Source organism: Pristiophorus japonicus, unplaced genomic scaffold, assembly GCF_044704955.1.
Source record: "Pristiophorus japonicus isolate sPriJap1 unplaced genomic scaffold, sPriJap1.hap1 HAP1_SCAFFOLD_642, whole genome shotgun sequence".
Lineage (NCBI taxonomy): Eukaryota > Metazoa > Chordata > Chondrichthyes > Pristiophoridae > Pristiophorus > Pristiophorus japonicus.
Window position 1 is genome coordinate 118,393 of NW_027254554.1, and position 11,962 is coordinate 130,354.

The following is an 11,962-nucleotide window of genomic DNA, read 5'->3' on the forward strand; positions in this document are numbered from 1 at the left end:
TCTGTAACCCCCTCCAGCCCCTACACCCCTCCCTATCTCTGTAACCTTCTCCAGCCCCTACACCCTTCCCTATCTCTGTAATTCCCTCCAGCCCCTGCACCCCTCCCTATCTCTGTAATTCCCTCCAGCCCCTGCACCCCTCCCTATCTTTGTAATTCCCTTCTGCCCCTACACCACTCCCTATCTCTGTAATTCCCTCCAGCTCCTACACCCCTCCCTATCTCTGTAACCTTCTCCAGCCCCTACACCCCTCCCTATATCTGTAACCTCCTCCAGCCCCTACACCCCTCCCTATCTCTGTAACCTCCTCCAGCTCCTACACCCCTCCCTATCTCTGTAACCTCCTCCAGCCCCTGCATCCTTCCCTATCTCTGTAAGCTCCTCCAGCCCCTACACCCCTCCCTATCTCTGTAACCCCCTCCAGCCCCTACACCCCTCCCTATCTCTGTAACCCCCTCCAGCCCCTACATCCCTCCCTATCTCTGTAACCTCCTCCAGCCCCTACACCCCTCCCTATCTCTGTAACCTCCTCCAGCCCCTACACCCCTCCCTATCTCTGTAATTCCCTCCAGCCCCTACACCCCTCCCTATCTCTGTAACCTCCTCCAGCCCCTACAACCCTCCCTATCTCTGTAACCTCCTCCAGCCACTACACCCCTCCCTATCTCTGTAACTCCCTCCAGCCCCTACACCCCTCCCTATCTCTGTAACCTCCTCCAGCCCCTACACCCCTCCCTATCTCTGTAACCCCCTCCAGCCCCTACACCCCTCCCTATCTCTGTAACCTCCTCCAGCCCCTACACCCTCCCTATCTCTGTAACCACCTCAAGCTCCTACACCCCTCCCTTTCTCTGTAACTCCCTCCAGTTCCTACACCCCTCCCTATCTCTGTAACTCCCTCCAGCCCCTACACCCCTCCCTATCTCTGTAACCTCCTCCAGCCCCTACACCCCTCCCTATCTCTGTAATCTCCTCCAGCCCCTACACCCCTCCCTATCTCTGTAACCTCCTCCTGCCCCTACACCCTCCCTATCTCTGTAACCACCTCAAGCTCCTACACCCCTCCATATCTCTGTAACCCCCTCCAGTTCCTACACCCCTCCCTATCTCTTTAACTCCCTCCAGCCCCTACACCCCTCCCTATCTCTGTAACCTCCTCCAACCCCTACAGCCCTCCTGATCTCTGGAATCTCCTCCAGCCCCTACACCCCTCCCTATCTCTGTAACCTCCTCCAGCCCCTACAGCCCTCCTGATCCCTGAAATCTCCTCCAGCCCCTACACACCCATCCCTATCTCTGGCGGAGAGGTTGAGGGAGGGAGTTCCAGAGCTTGGGGCCCAGGCAACAGAAGACACGGCCACCGATGGTGGAGCGATTATAATCAGGGATACTCACCAGGAGTACAGACATCTCGGGCGATTTTGGGGCTGGAGGAAGTTACAGAGATAGGGAGGGGTGAGGGCCATGGAGGGATTTGAAAACAAGGATGAGAATTTTGAAATCGAGGCGTTGCTTAACCGGGAGCCAATGTTGGTCAGTGAGCACAGGGGGGTGATGGGTAAGCGAGACTGGGTGCGAGTTAGGACACAGGACAGTGAGCACAGGGGGTAATGGGTGAGCGGGACTCGGTGCGAGTTAGGACACGGGGCAGCGAGCACAGGGGGTGATGGGTGAGCGGGATTCGCTGCGAGTTAGGACACGGGGCATCGAGCACAGGGGGTGATGGGTGAGCGGGACTCGATGTGAGTTAGAACACAGGGCAGCGAGCATAGGGGGTGATGGGTGAGCGGGACTGGGTGCGAGTTAGGACACGGGGCAGCGAGCACAGGGGGTGATGGGTGAGCGGGACTCGGTGCGAGTTAGGACACGGGGTCAGTGAGCACAGTGGGTGATGGGTGAGCGGGACTCGGTGCGAGTTAGGACACGGGGTCAGTGAGCACAGTGGGTGATGGGTGAGCGGGACTCGGTGCGAGTTAGGACACGGGGTCAGTGAGCACAGTGGGTGATGGGTGAGCGGGACTCGGTGCGAGTTAGGACACGGGGTCAGTGAGCACAGTGGGTGATGGGTGAGCGGGACTGGGTGCGAGTTAGGACACGGGGCAGCGAGCACAGGGGGTGATAGGTGAGCGGGACTGGGTGCGAGTTAGGACACGGGGGCAGCGAGCACAGGGAGTGATGGGTGAACGGGACTGGGTGCGAGTTAGGACATAGAAACATAGAAAATAGGTGCAGGAGTAGGCCATTCGGCCCTTCTAGCCTGCACCGCCATTCAATGAGTTCATGGCTGAACATTCAACTTCAGTACCCCATTCCTGCTTTCTCGCCATACCCCTTGATCCCCCTAGTAGTAAGGACCTCATCTAACTCCTTTTTGAATATATTTAGTGAATTGGCCTCAACAACTTTCTGTGGTAGAGAATTCCACAGGTTCACCACTCTCTGGGTGAAGAAGTTCCTCCGCATCTCGGTCCTAAATGGCTTACCCCTTCTCCTTAGACTGTGACCTCTGGTTCTGGACTTCCCCAACATTGGGAACATTCTTCCTGCATCTAACCTGTCTAACCCCGTCAGAATTTTATATGTTTCTATGAGGTCCCCTCTCATTCTTCTGAACTCCAGTGAATACAAGCCCAGTTGATCCAGTCTTTCTTGATAGGTCAGTCCCGCCATCCCGGGAATCAGTCTGGTGAACCTTCGCTGCACTCCCTCAATAGCAAGAATGTCCTTCCTCAGGTTCGGAGACCAAAACTGTACACAATACTCCAGGTGTGGCCTCACCAATGCCCTGTACAACTGTAGCAACACCTCCCTGCCCCTGTACTCAAATCCCCTTGCTATGAAGGCCAACATGCCATTTGCTTTCTTAACCGCCTGCTGTACCTGCATGCCAACCTTCAATGACTGATGTACCATGACACCCAGGTCTCTTTGCACCTCCCCTTTTCCTAATCTGTCACCATTCAGATAATAGTCTGTCTCTCTGTTTTTACCACCAAAGTGGATAACCTCACATTTATCCACATTATACTTCATCTGCCATGCATTTGCCCACTCACCTAACCTATCCAAGTCGCTCTGCAGCCTCACAGCATCCTCCTCGCAGCTCACACTGCCACCCAACTTAGTGTCATCCGCAAATTTGGAGATACTACATTTAATCCCCTCATCTAAATCATTAATGTACAGTGTAAACAGCTGGGGCCCCAGCACAGAACCTTGCGGTACCCCACTAGTCACTGCCTGCCATTCTGAAAAGTACCCATTTACTCCTACTCTTTGCTTCCTGTCTGACAACCAGTTCTCAATCCATGTCAATACACTACCCCCAATCCCATGTGCTCTAACTTTGCACATCAATCTCTTGTGTGGGACCTTGTCGAACGCCTTCTGAAAGTCCAAATATACCACATCAACTGGTTCTCCCTTTTCCACTTTACTGGAAACATCCTCAAAAAATTCCAGAAGATTTGTCAAGCATGATTTCCCTTTCACAAATCCATGCTGACTTGGACCTATCATGTCACCTCTTTCCAAATGCACTGCTATGACATCCTTAATAATTGATTCCACGGACACGGGGGCAGCGAGCACAGGGGGTGATGGGTGAGCGGGACTCGGTGTGAGTTAGGACACGGGGGCAGTGAGCACAGGGGGTGATGGGTGAACGGGACTCGGTGCGAGTTAGGACACGGGGCAGTGAGCACAGGGGGTGATGGGTGAGCGGGATTCGGTGCGAGTTAGGACACGGGGGCAGCCGAGTTTTGGATCACCTCTAGTTTACGTTGGGTAGAATGTGGGAGGCCGGCCAGGAGTGCGTTGGAATAGTCAAGTCTGGAGGTAACAAAGGCACGGATGAGGGTTTCAGCAGCGGATGAGCTGAGGCAGGGGGCAGAGACGGGCGATGTTACAGAGGGGGAAATAGGCGGGTTTTAGTTATGCTGTGGATATATGGCCGGAAGCTCATTTCAGGATCAAATATTACACCGAGGTTTTGAACAGTCTGGTTCAGCCTCAGACAGGAGTTGGGGAGAGGGATGGAGTCAGTGGCCAGTGAACGGAGTTTGTGGACGGGGACCGAGAACAATGGGTTCGGTCTTCCCAATATTCAAGTGGAGAAAATTCCTGTCGTACATGATCATCATAGGCAGCCCCTCGGAATCGAGGAAGACTTGCTTCCACTCTTAACCTGAGTCCTTAGGTGGCTTAACAGTCCAATACGGGAACCACAGTCCCTGTCACAGGTGGGACAGATAGACGTTGAGGGAAGGGGAGGGTGGGACTGGTTTGCCGCACGCTCCTTACGCTGTCTGCGCTTGGTTTCTGCACGCTCTCGGCGACGAGACTCGAGATGCTCAGCACCCTCCCGGATGCACTTCCTCCACTCCGGGCGGGACTGGTCTTTGGCCAGGGACTCCCAGGTGTCGGTGGAGATGTTGCACTTTATCAGGGAGGCTTTGAGGGTGTCCCTGTAACGTTTCCTCTGCCCACCTTTGGCTCGTTTTCCATGAAGGAGTTCCGAGTAGAGCGCTTGCTTTGGGGAGTCCCGTGTCGGGCATCCGGACATAGAAACAGTGAAACATAGAAAATAGGTGCAGAAGAAGGCCATTCGGCCCTTCGAGACTGCACCACCATTCAATATCATGGCTGATCATTCCCTCAGTACCCCTTTCCTGCTTTCTCTCCATACCCCTTCATCCCTTTAGCCGTAAGGGCCATATCTAACTCCCTCTTGAATATATCCAATGAACTGGCCTCAACAACTCTCTGCGGCAGGGAATTCCACAGGTTCACCACTCTCTGAGTGAAGAAGTTTCTCCTCATCTCAGTCCTAAATGGCCTTTCCCTTATCCTAAGACTATGTCCCCGGTTCTGGACTTCCCCAACATCGGGAACGTTCTTCCCGCATCTAACCTGTCCAGTCCCGTCAGAATCTTATACGTTTCTATGAGATCCTCTCTCATCCTTCTAAACTCCAGTGAATATAAGCCCAGTTGATCCAGTCTCTCCTCATATGACAGTCCAGCCATCCCGGGAATCAGTCTGGTGAACCTTCGCTGCACTCCCTCAATAGCAAGAATGTCCTTCCTCAGATTAGGAGACCAAAACTGAACACAATACTCCAGGTGTGGCCTCACCAAGGCACTGTACAGTAAGACCTCCCTGCTCCTATACTCAAATCCCCTAGCTATGAAGGCCAACATACCATTTGCCTTCTTCACCACCTGCTGTACCTGCATGCCAACTTTCAATGACTGATGAACCATGACACCCAGGTCTCGTTGCACCTCCCCTTTTCCTAATCTCCCACCATTCAGATAATATTCTGTCTTCGTGTTTTTGCCGCCAAAATGGATAACCTCACATTTATCCACATTATACACCATCTGCCATGCATTTGCCCACTCACCTAACCTGTCCAAGTCACCCTGCAGCCTCTTAGCATCCTCCTCACAGCTCACACCACCACCCAGTTTAGTGTCATCTGCAAACTTGGAAATATTACACTCAATTCCTTCATCTCAATCATTAATATATATTGTAAATAGCTGGGGTCCCAGCACTGAGCCCTGCGGCACTCCACTAGTCACTGCCTGCCATTCTGAAAAGGACCCGTTCATCCCGACTCTCTGCTTCCTGTCTGCCAACCAGTTCTCTATCCACGTCAGTACATTACCCCTAATATCATGTGCTTTGATTTTGCACACAAATCTCTTGTGTGGGACCTTGTCAAAAGCCTTTTGAAAGTCCAAATACACCACATCCACTGGTTCTCCCTTGTCCACTCTACTAGTTACATCCTCAAAAAATTCCAGAAGATTTGTCAAGCATGATTTCCCTTTCATAAATCCATGCTGACTTGGACCGATCCTGTCACTGCTTTCCAAATGCGCTGCTTTCCTTAATGATTGATTCCAACATTTTCCCCACTACTGATGTCAGGCTAACCAGTCTATAATTACCCATTTTCTCTCTCTCTCCTTTTTAAAAAAGTGGTGTTACATTAACTACCCTCCAGTCCATAGGAACTGATCCAGAGTCGATAGACTGTTGGAAAATGATCACCAATGCATGTACTATTTCTAGGGCAACTTCCTTAAGTACTCTGAGATGCAGACTATCAGGCCCTGGGGATTTATCGGCCTTCAATCCCATCAATTTCCCCAACACAATTTCCCGTCTAATAAGGATATCCTTCAGTTCCTCCTTCTCGCTAGACCCTCGGTCCCCTAGTACATTCGGAAGGTTATTTGTGTCTTCCTTCGTGAAGACAGAACCAAAGTATTTGTTCAATTGGTCTGCAATTTCTTTGTTCTCCATTATAAATTCCCCTGAATCCGACTGCAAGGGACCTACGTTTGTCTTCACTAATCTTTTTCTCTTCACATATTTATCGAAGCTTTTGCAGTCAGTTTTTATGTTCCCGGCAAGCTTCCTCTCGTACTCTGTTTTTCCCCTCCTAATTAAACCCTTTGTCCTCCTCTGCTGAATTCTAAATTTCTCCCAATCCTCAGGTTTGTTGCTTTTTCTGGTCAATTTATATGCCTCTTCCTTGGATTTAACACTATCCATAATTTCCCTTGTTAGCCACGGTTGAGCCACCTTCCCCGTTTTATTTTTACTCCAGACAGGGATGTACAATTGTTGAAGTTCATCCATGTGATCTTTAAATGTTTGCCATTGTTTATCCACTGTCAACCCTTTCAGTATCATTTGCCAGTCTATTCTAGCCAATTCACGTCTCATACCATCGAAGTTACCTTTCCTTAAGTTCAGGACCCTAGTCTCTGAATTAACTGTGTCACTCTCCATCTTAATAAAGAATTCTACCATATTATGGTCACTCTTCCCCAAGGGGCCTCGCACAACAAGATTGCTAATTAGTCCCTTCTCATTCCACATCACCCAGTCTAGGATGGCCAGCTCTCTAGTTGGTTCCTTGACATATTGGTCTAGAAAACCATCCCTAATACACTCCAGGAAACCCTCCTCCACCGTATTGCTACCAGTTTGGTTAGCCCAAACTATATGTAGATTAATGTCGCCCATGATAACTGCTGTACCTTTATTGCACACATCCCTTATTTCTTGTTTGATGCTGTCCCCAACCTCACTACTACTGTTTGGTGGTCTGTACACAACTCCCACCAGCGTTTTCTGCCCTTTGGTATTCCGTAGCTCCACCCATACCGATTCCACATCATCCAGGCTAATGTCCCTCCTTACAATTGCATTAATTTCCTCTTTAACCAGCAACACCACCCCACCTCCTTTTCCTTTCTGTCTATCCTTCCTGAATATTGAATACCCCTGGATGTTGAGTTCCCAGCCTTGGTCACCCTGGAGCCATGTCTCCGTGATGCCAATCACATCATATTCGTTAACTGCTATCTGTGCAGTTAATTCGTCCACCTTATTCCGAATACTCCTCGCATTGAGGCACAGAGTCTTCAGGCTTGTCTTTTTAACAGACTTTGACCCTTTAGAGTTTTGCTGTAATGTGGCCCTTTTTGATTTTGCCTTGGGTTTCTCTGCCCTCCACTTTTACTTTTCTTCTTTCCTTCTTTTGCTTCTGCCCCCATTCTACATCCCTCTGTCTCCCTGCATAGGTTCCCATCCCCCTGCCATATTAGTTTAACCCCTCCCCAACAGCACTAGTAAACACTCCCCCTAGGACATTGGTTCCGGTCCTGCCCATGTGCAGACCGTCCAGTTTGTACTGGTCCCATCTCCCCCAGAACTGGTTCCAATGTCCCAGGAATTTAATCCCTCCCTTCTGCACCACTCCTCAAGCCACGTATCCATCTGAGCTATCCTGCGATTCCTACTCTGACTAGCACGTGGCACTGGTAGCAATCCTGAGATTACTGCTTTTGAGGTCCGACTTTTTAATTTAGCTCCTAGCTCCCTAAATGTGTCTCGTAGGACCTCATCCCGTTTTTTACCTATATCGTTGGTACCTATATGCACCACAACAACTGGCTGTTCACCCTCCCTTTTCAGAATGTCCTGCACCCGCTCCAAGACATCCTTGACCCTTGCACCAGGGAGGCAACATACCATCCTGGAGTCTCGGTTGCGACCGCAGAAACGCCTATCTATTCCCCTCACCATTGAATCCCCTATCACTATCGCGCTCCCACTCTTTTTCCTGCCCCCCCTGTGCAGCAGAGCCAGCCACGGTGCCATGAACTTGGCTGCTGCTGCCCTCCCCTGGTGAGTCAGCCCCCCCTCAACCGTGCCCATTGTGAGCTGCCCAGCGGAGCTGGTCGAGTGTGGTCAGTGCTTCGATGCTGGCTTGAGACTGACTCCTCTCTCTCTCTCTCTCCCTCTCTCCCTCTCTGTCTCTCCCCTTTCCTTTCTAACGGCAGAGCGGAGGAGGCCGAACACGTCAGGTGATCCCTGGAGACGGGCGGGGGGGGGGGGGGGAGGAACGGAGGCAGTTGTTGTCATGTCGTCGAGTTCCGGTCCGGGCCCCCTTCGAACCCTGCCTGAACCTTCCCTCCGCCCGTGAGCGGACGTTGGCGCCTGTGGGTCTCTGAGCGCAGCGGGCGAGGGAGGGAGCTCAGCGCCAGCAGCTTGCCCACGCTGCCCGGTGGGAGCGGGCAGAGTGCCGGGACGGACTTCCCCCCGCCTCCATCACGCCCCTCCTGAAAAAGAAGACGCAAAGGAGCTTCTGAGGGGAAGGACAGGATCCCAACGCCTCCAACGGAAGGGGGAGAGAAGGGTTGCTGGTGAGACTGCACTCTCTCACTGCTTCGCCAACAGCGGCCAGAGCTAGAGCTGAGAGCGGGCTGTGTTGCCACAGGTCGTGATTCCCTTGGTCAGGAGAGCGAGCGAACCTTCAAGGAATTGTCGGTAAAGCGCTCCGGGACTTCCTGATGCGGTGAAACGCGTTGTGGGAAAAGGTGAGTTACCTGGCCAGAGGAGGTTCGAACATAAGAACATCAGGAATAGGAGCAGGAGTGGGCCATACGGCCCCTCGAGCCTGCTCCGCCATTTAATACGATCGTGGCTGATCCGATCATGGACTCAGCTCCACTTCCCTGCCCGCCCCCTTATCGGTTAAGAAACTGTCCATTTCTGTCTTAAATTTATTCAATGTCCCAGCTTCCACAGCTCTCTGAGGCAGAGAATTCCACAGATTTACAACCCTCTGAGAGAAGAAATTCCTCCTCATCTCAGTTTTAAATGGGCGGCCCCTTATTCTAAGACCATGCCCCCTAGTTCTAGTCTCCCCCATCAGTGGAAACATCCTCTCTGCATCCACCTTGTCGAGCCCCCCTCATAAATCTTATACGTTTCCATAAGATCACCTCTCATTCTTCTGAATTCCAATGAGGCCCAACCAACTCAACCTTTCCTCATAAGTCAACCCCCTCATCTCTGGAATCAACCTAGTGAACCTTCTCTGAACTGCCTCCAAAACAGGTATATCCTTTCGTAAATATGGAAACCAAAACTGCACGCAGTACTCCAGGTGTGGCCTCACCAATGCCCTGTATAACTGTAGCAAGACTTCCCTGCTTTTATACTCCATCCCCTTTGCAATAAAGGCCAAGATACCATTGGCCTTCCTGATCACTTGCTGTACCTGCATACTAACCTTTTGTGTTTCATGCACAAGTACCCCCAGGTCCCGCTGTACTGCAGCACTTTGCAATCATTCTCCATTTAAATAATAACTTGCTCTTTGATTTTTTTTTCTGCCAAAGTGCATGACCTCACACTTTCCAACATTATACTCCATCTGAAAAATTTTTTGCCCACTCACTTAGCCTGTCTATGTCCTTTTGCAGATTTTTTGTGTCCTCCTCACACATTGGTTTTCCTCCCATCTTTGTCTCGTCAGCAAACTTGGCTACGTTACACTCAGTCCCTTCTTCCAAGTCGTTAATATAGATTGTGTGGTTCACAGTGAATAGACCTTGCTCCTGATTCGTTGGTTGGGTTCTGACCCCTCACCATCCTTCCTGGACCTCGGCCCCCCAAAAGGTCAACCGACCAAACCCACAATCCCCGGGGTCACTGCACAACACCAATCCGGAGTTTGATCCCTAACCCCCAGCGACTATGCCTCAAGTTCCCTCGAGCCATGGCTAGACCTCCCTCTACAGCAATCATCATCATCGGCAGTCCCTCGCAATGGAGGAAGACTTGCTTCCACTCTTAAAATGAGTCCTTAGGTGACTAAACAGTCCAATACGGGAACCACAGTCCCTGTCACAGGTGGGACAGACAGACGTTGAGGGAAGAGGAGGGTGGGACTGGTTTGCCGCACGCTCCTTCCGCTGCCTGCGCTTGGTTTCTGCACGCTCTCGGCGACGAGACCCGAGGTGCTCAGCTCCCTCCCGGATGCGCTTCCTCCACTCCGGGCGGGACTGGTCTTTGGCCAGGGACTCCCAGGTGTCGGTGGGGATGTTGCACTTTATCAGGGAGGCTTTGAGGGTGTCCCTTGTAACGTTCCCTCTGCCCACCTTTGGCTCGTTTGCCCGCGAAGGAGTTCCGAGTAGAGCGCTCACTTTGGGGAGTCTCGTGTCTGGGGCCATGTGGACAATGTGGCCCTGCCCAGCGGAGCTGGTCGAGTGTGGTCAGTGCTTCGATGCTGGGGATGTTGGCCATCTTGAAGTCAGGTCTAACTGGAGACGTCCACTTTGGATGGCTTTGACATTTGCACAGGGTAACCCCCCTCCTCACCTCCATTTCTGCCTCTGCCCCGCAGCCCAATTGTATCTAACCTATTGAAAACCAAGTATCTTTGTCTGCTTTAACATCTTCTCACACCAGGAACTAAAGGAAGGTTCGCACCAATCAAATCTCTTTTTCAAGATTCCATCGCTCCACAGGCCAGATTCAGCTACTTCCTCGTTGACACGAAGAGCTTCACTGCGACAAGCGACGCTTTGAAAGCGGTGAATCGAGGTTTACGACGATTGGAAAATGGTGGCTCTAATGTATTTGCTTCATGGGTTCTTTGCTGAAGAATTTATGGCAACGCGTTGCTGTTAAGAACTGGTTGGTTTATTAGCAAAAGGTTTAACAATCACACGACACGTTACCGGTTCATCCACCGGGCTCACAACCACCTGCCCCATCGTGGATCCCCCCCGAACCCAACTGGCCGGGGTTTTATTGAGTCTTGTGAACATCACGTGACTGGCTAAGCCACTCCCAACTCAACAGCTCTACAACTATTTTGTTGAAACATTAATACAAGTGCCCCCTGATTAAAGGGCAGGGGTGGGGGGCACTAAAACTGACACAGTTAAACAAATGAAACTTTGGACAGTCAACTTAATCAACAGCTCGACAATTATTTTAGTTGCAACTGTCAGAAGGAGCCTGGAGTTCCAGGATCGGTCTCGGATCTGTTTAATATTCATAATTAAACTCCTTGCTAATTGACGGTGAACTTAAATACTGAGCTAATTATGAGTTCAACAGTTTCATAAACCTGTGAACATTGCAGGAGCAACATAAAGTTGGCAATTGGAAATGGGCAAAGAATCGGGATCGGGCAAGGATTGAAAGTGAAGAGAGGAGGATGATCGATTGAAATGAACATATTGAAGCCAGCGAAGACTTGGAAACAGTCAAACTGAAACAGGGTGTGGGTGCTTTGAAACTGGGCAAGACGGTTAGCAAAGACTTGGCCACATTGAGGCACTCACGAAAATACTGTTTCTATCCTGAAGTTCATATTTTGGTCAAGCAGCTGCGAAATCTTTGACCACGTTCGAAATTTTTTTTAAAACGCAAGGTGAAACGCGATTAAATCGGCAACGTCAAACTAGGGGGCCCACCAAGATCTAAGGCAGCCTACCAAGATCGTTTTGTGGGTCGGTTTGGGCCAGGATTCCACAGGGGCACAGCAGCCACGAGATCAGGACCTGAAATGTGCTCGTAATCCATGCCGAGGGGGCCCAACATTTGGAAACTCACCAAAACTGGACGAGGACAAAGC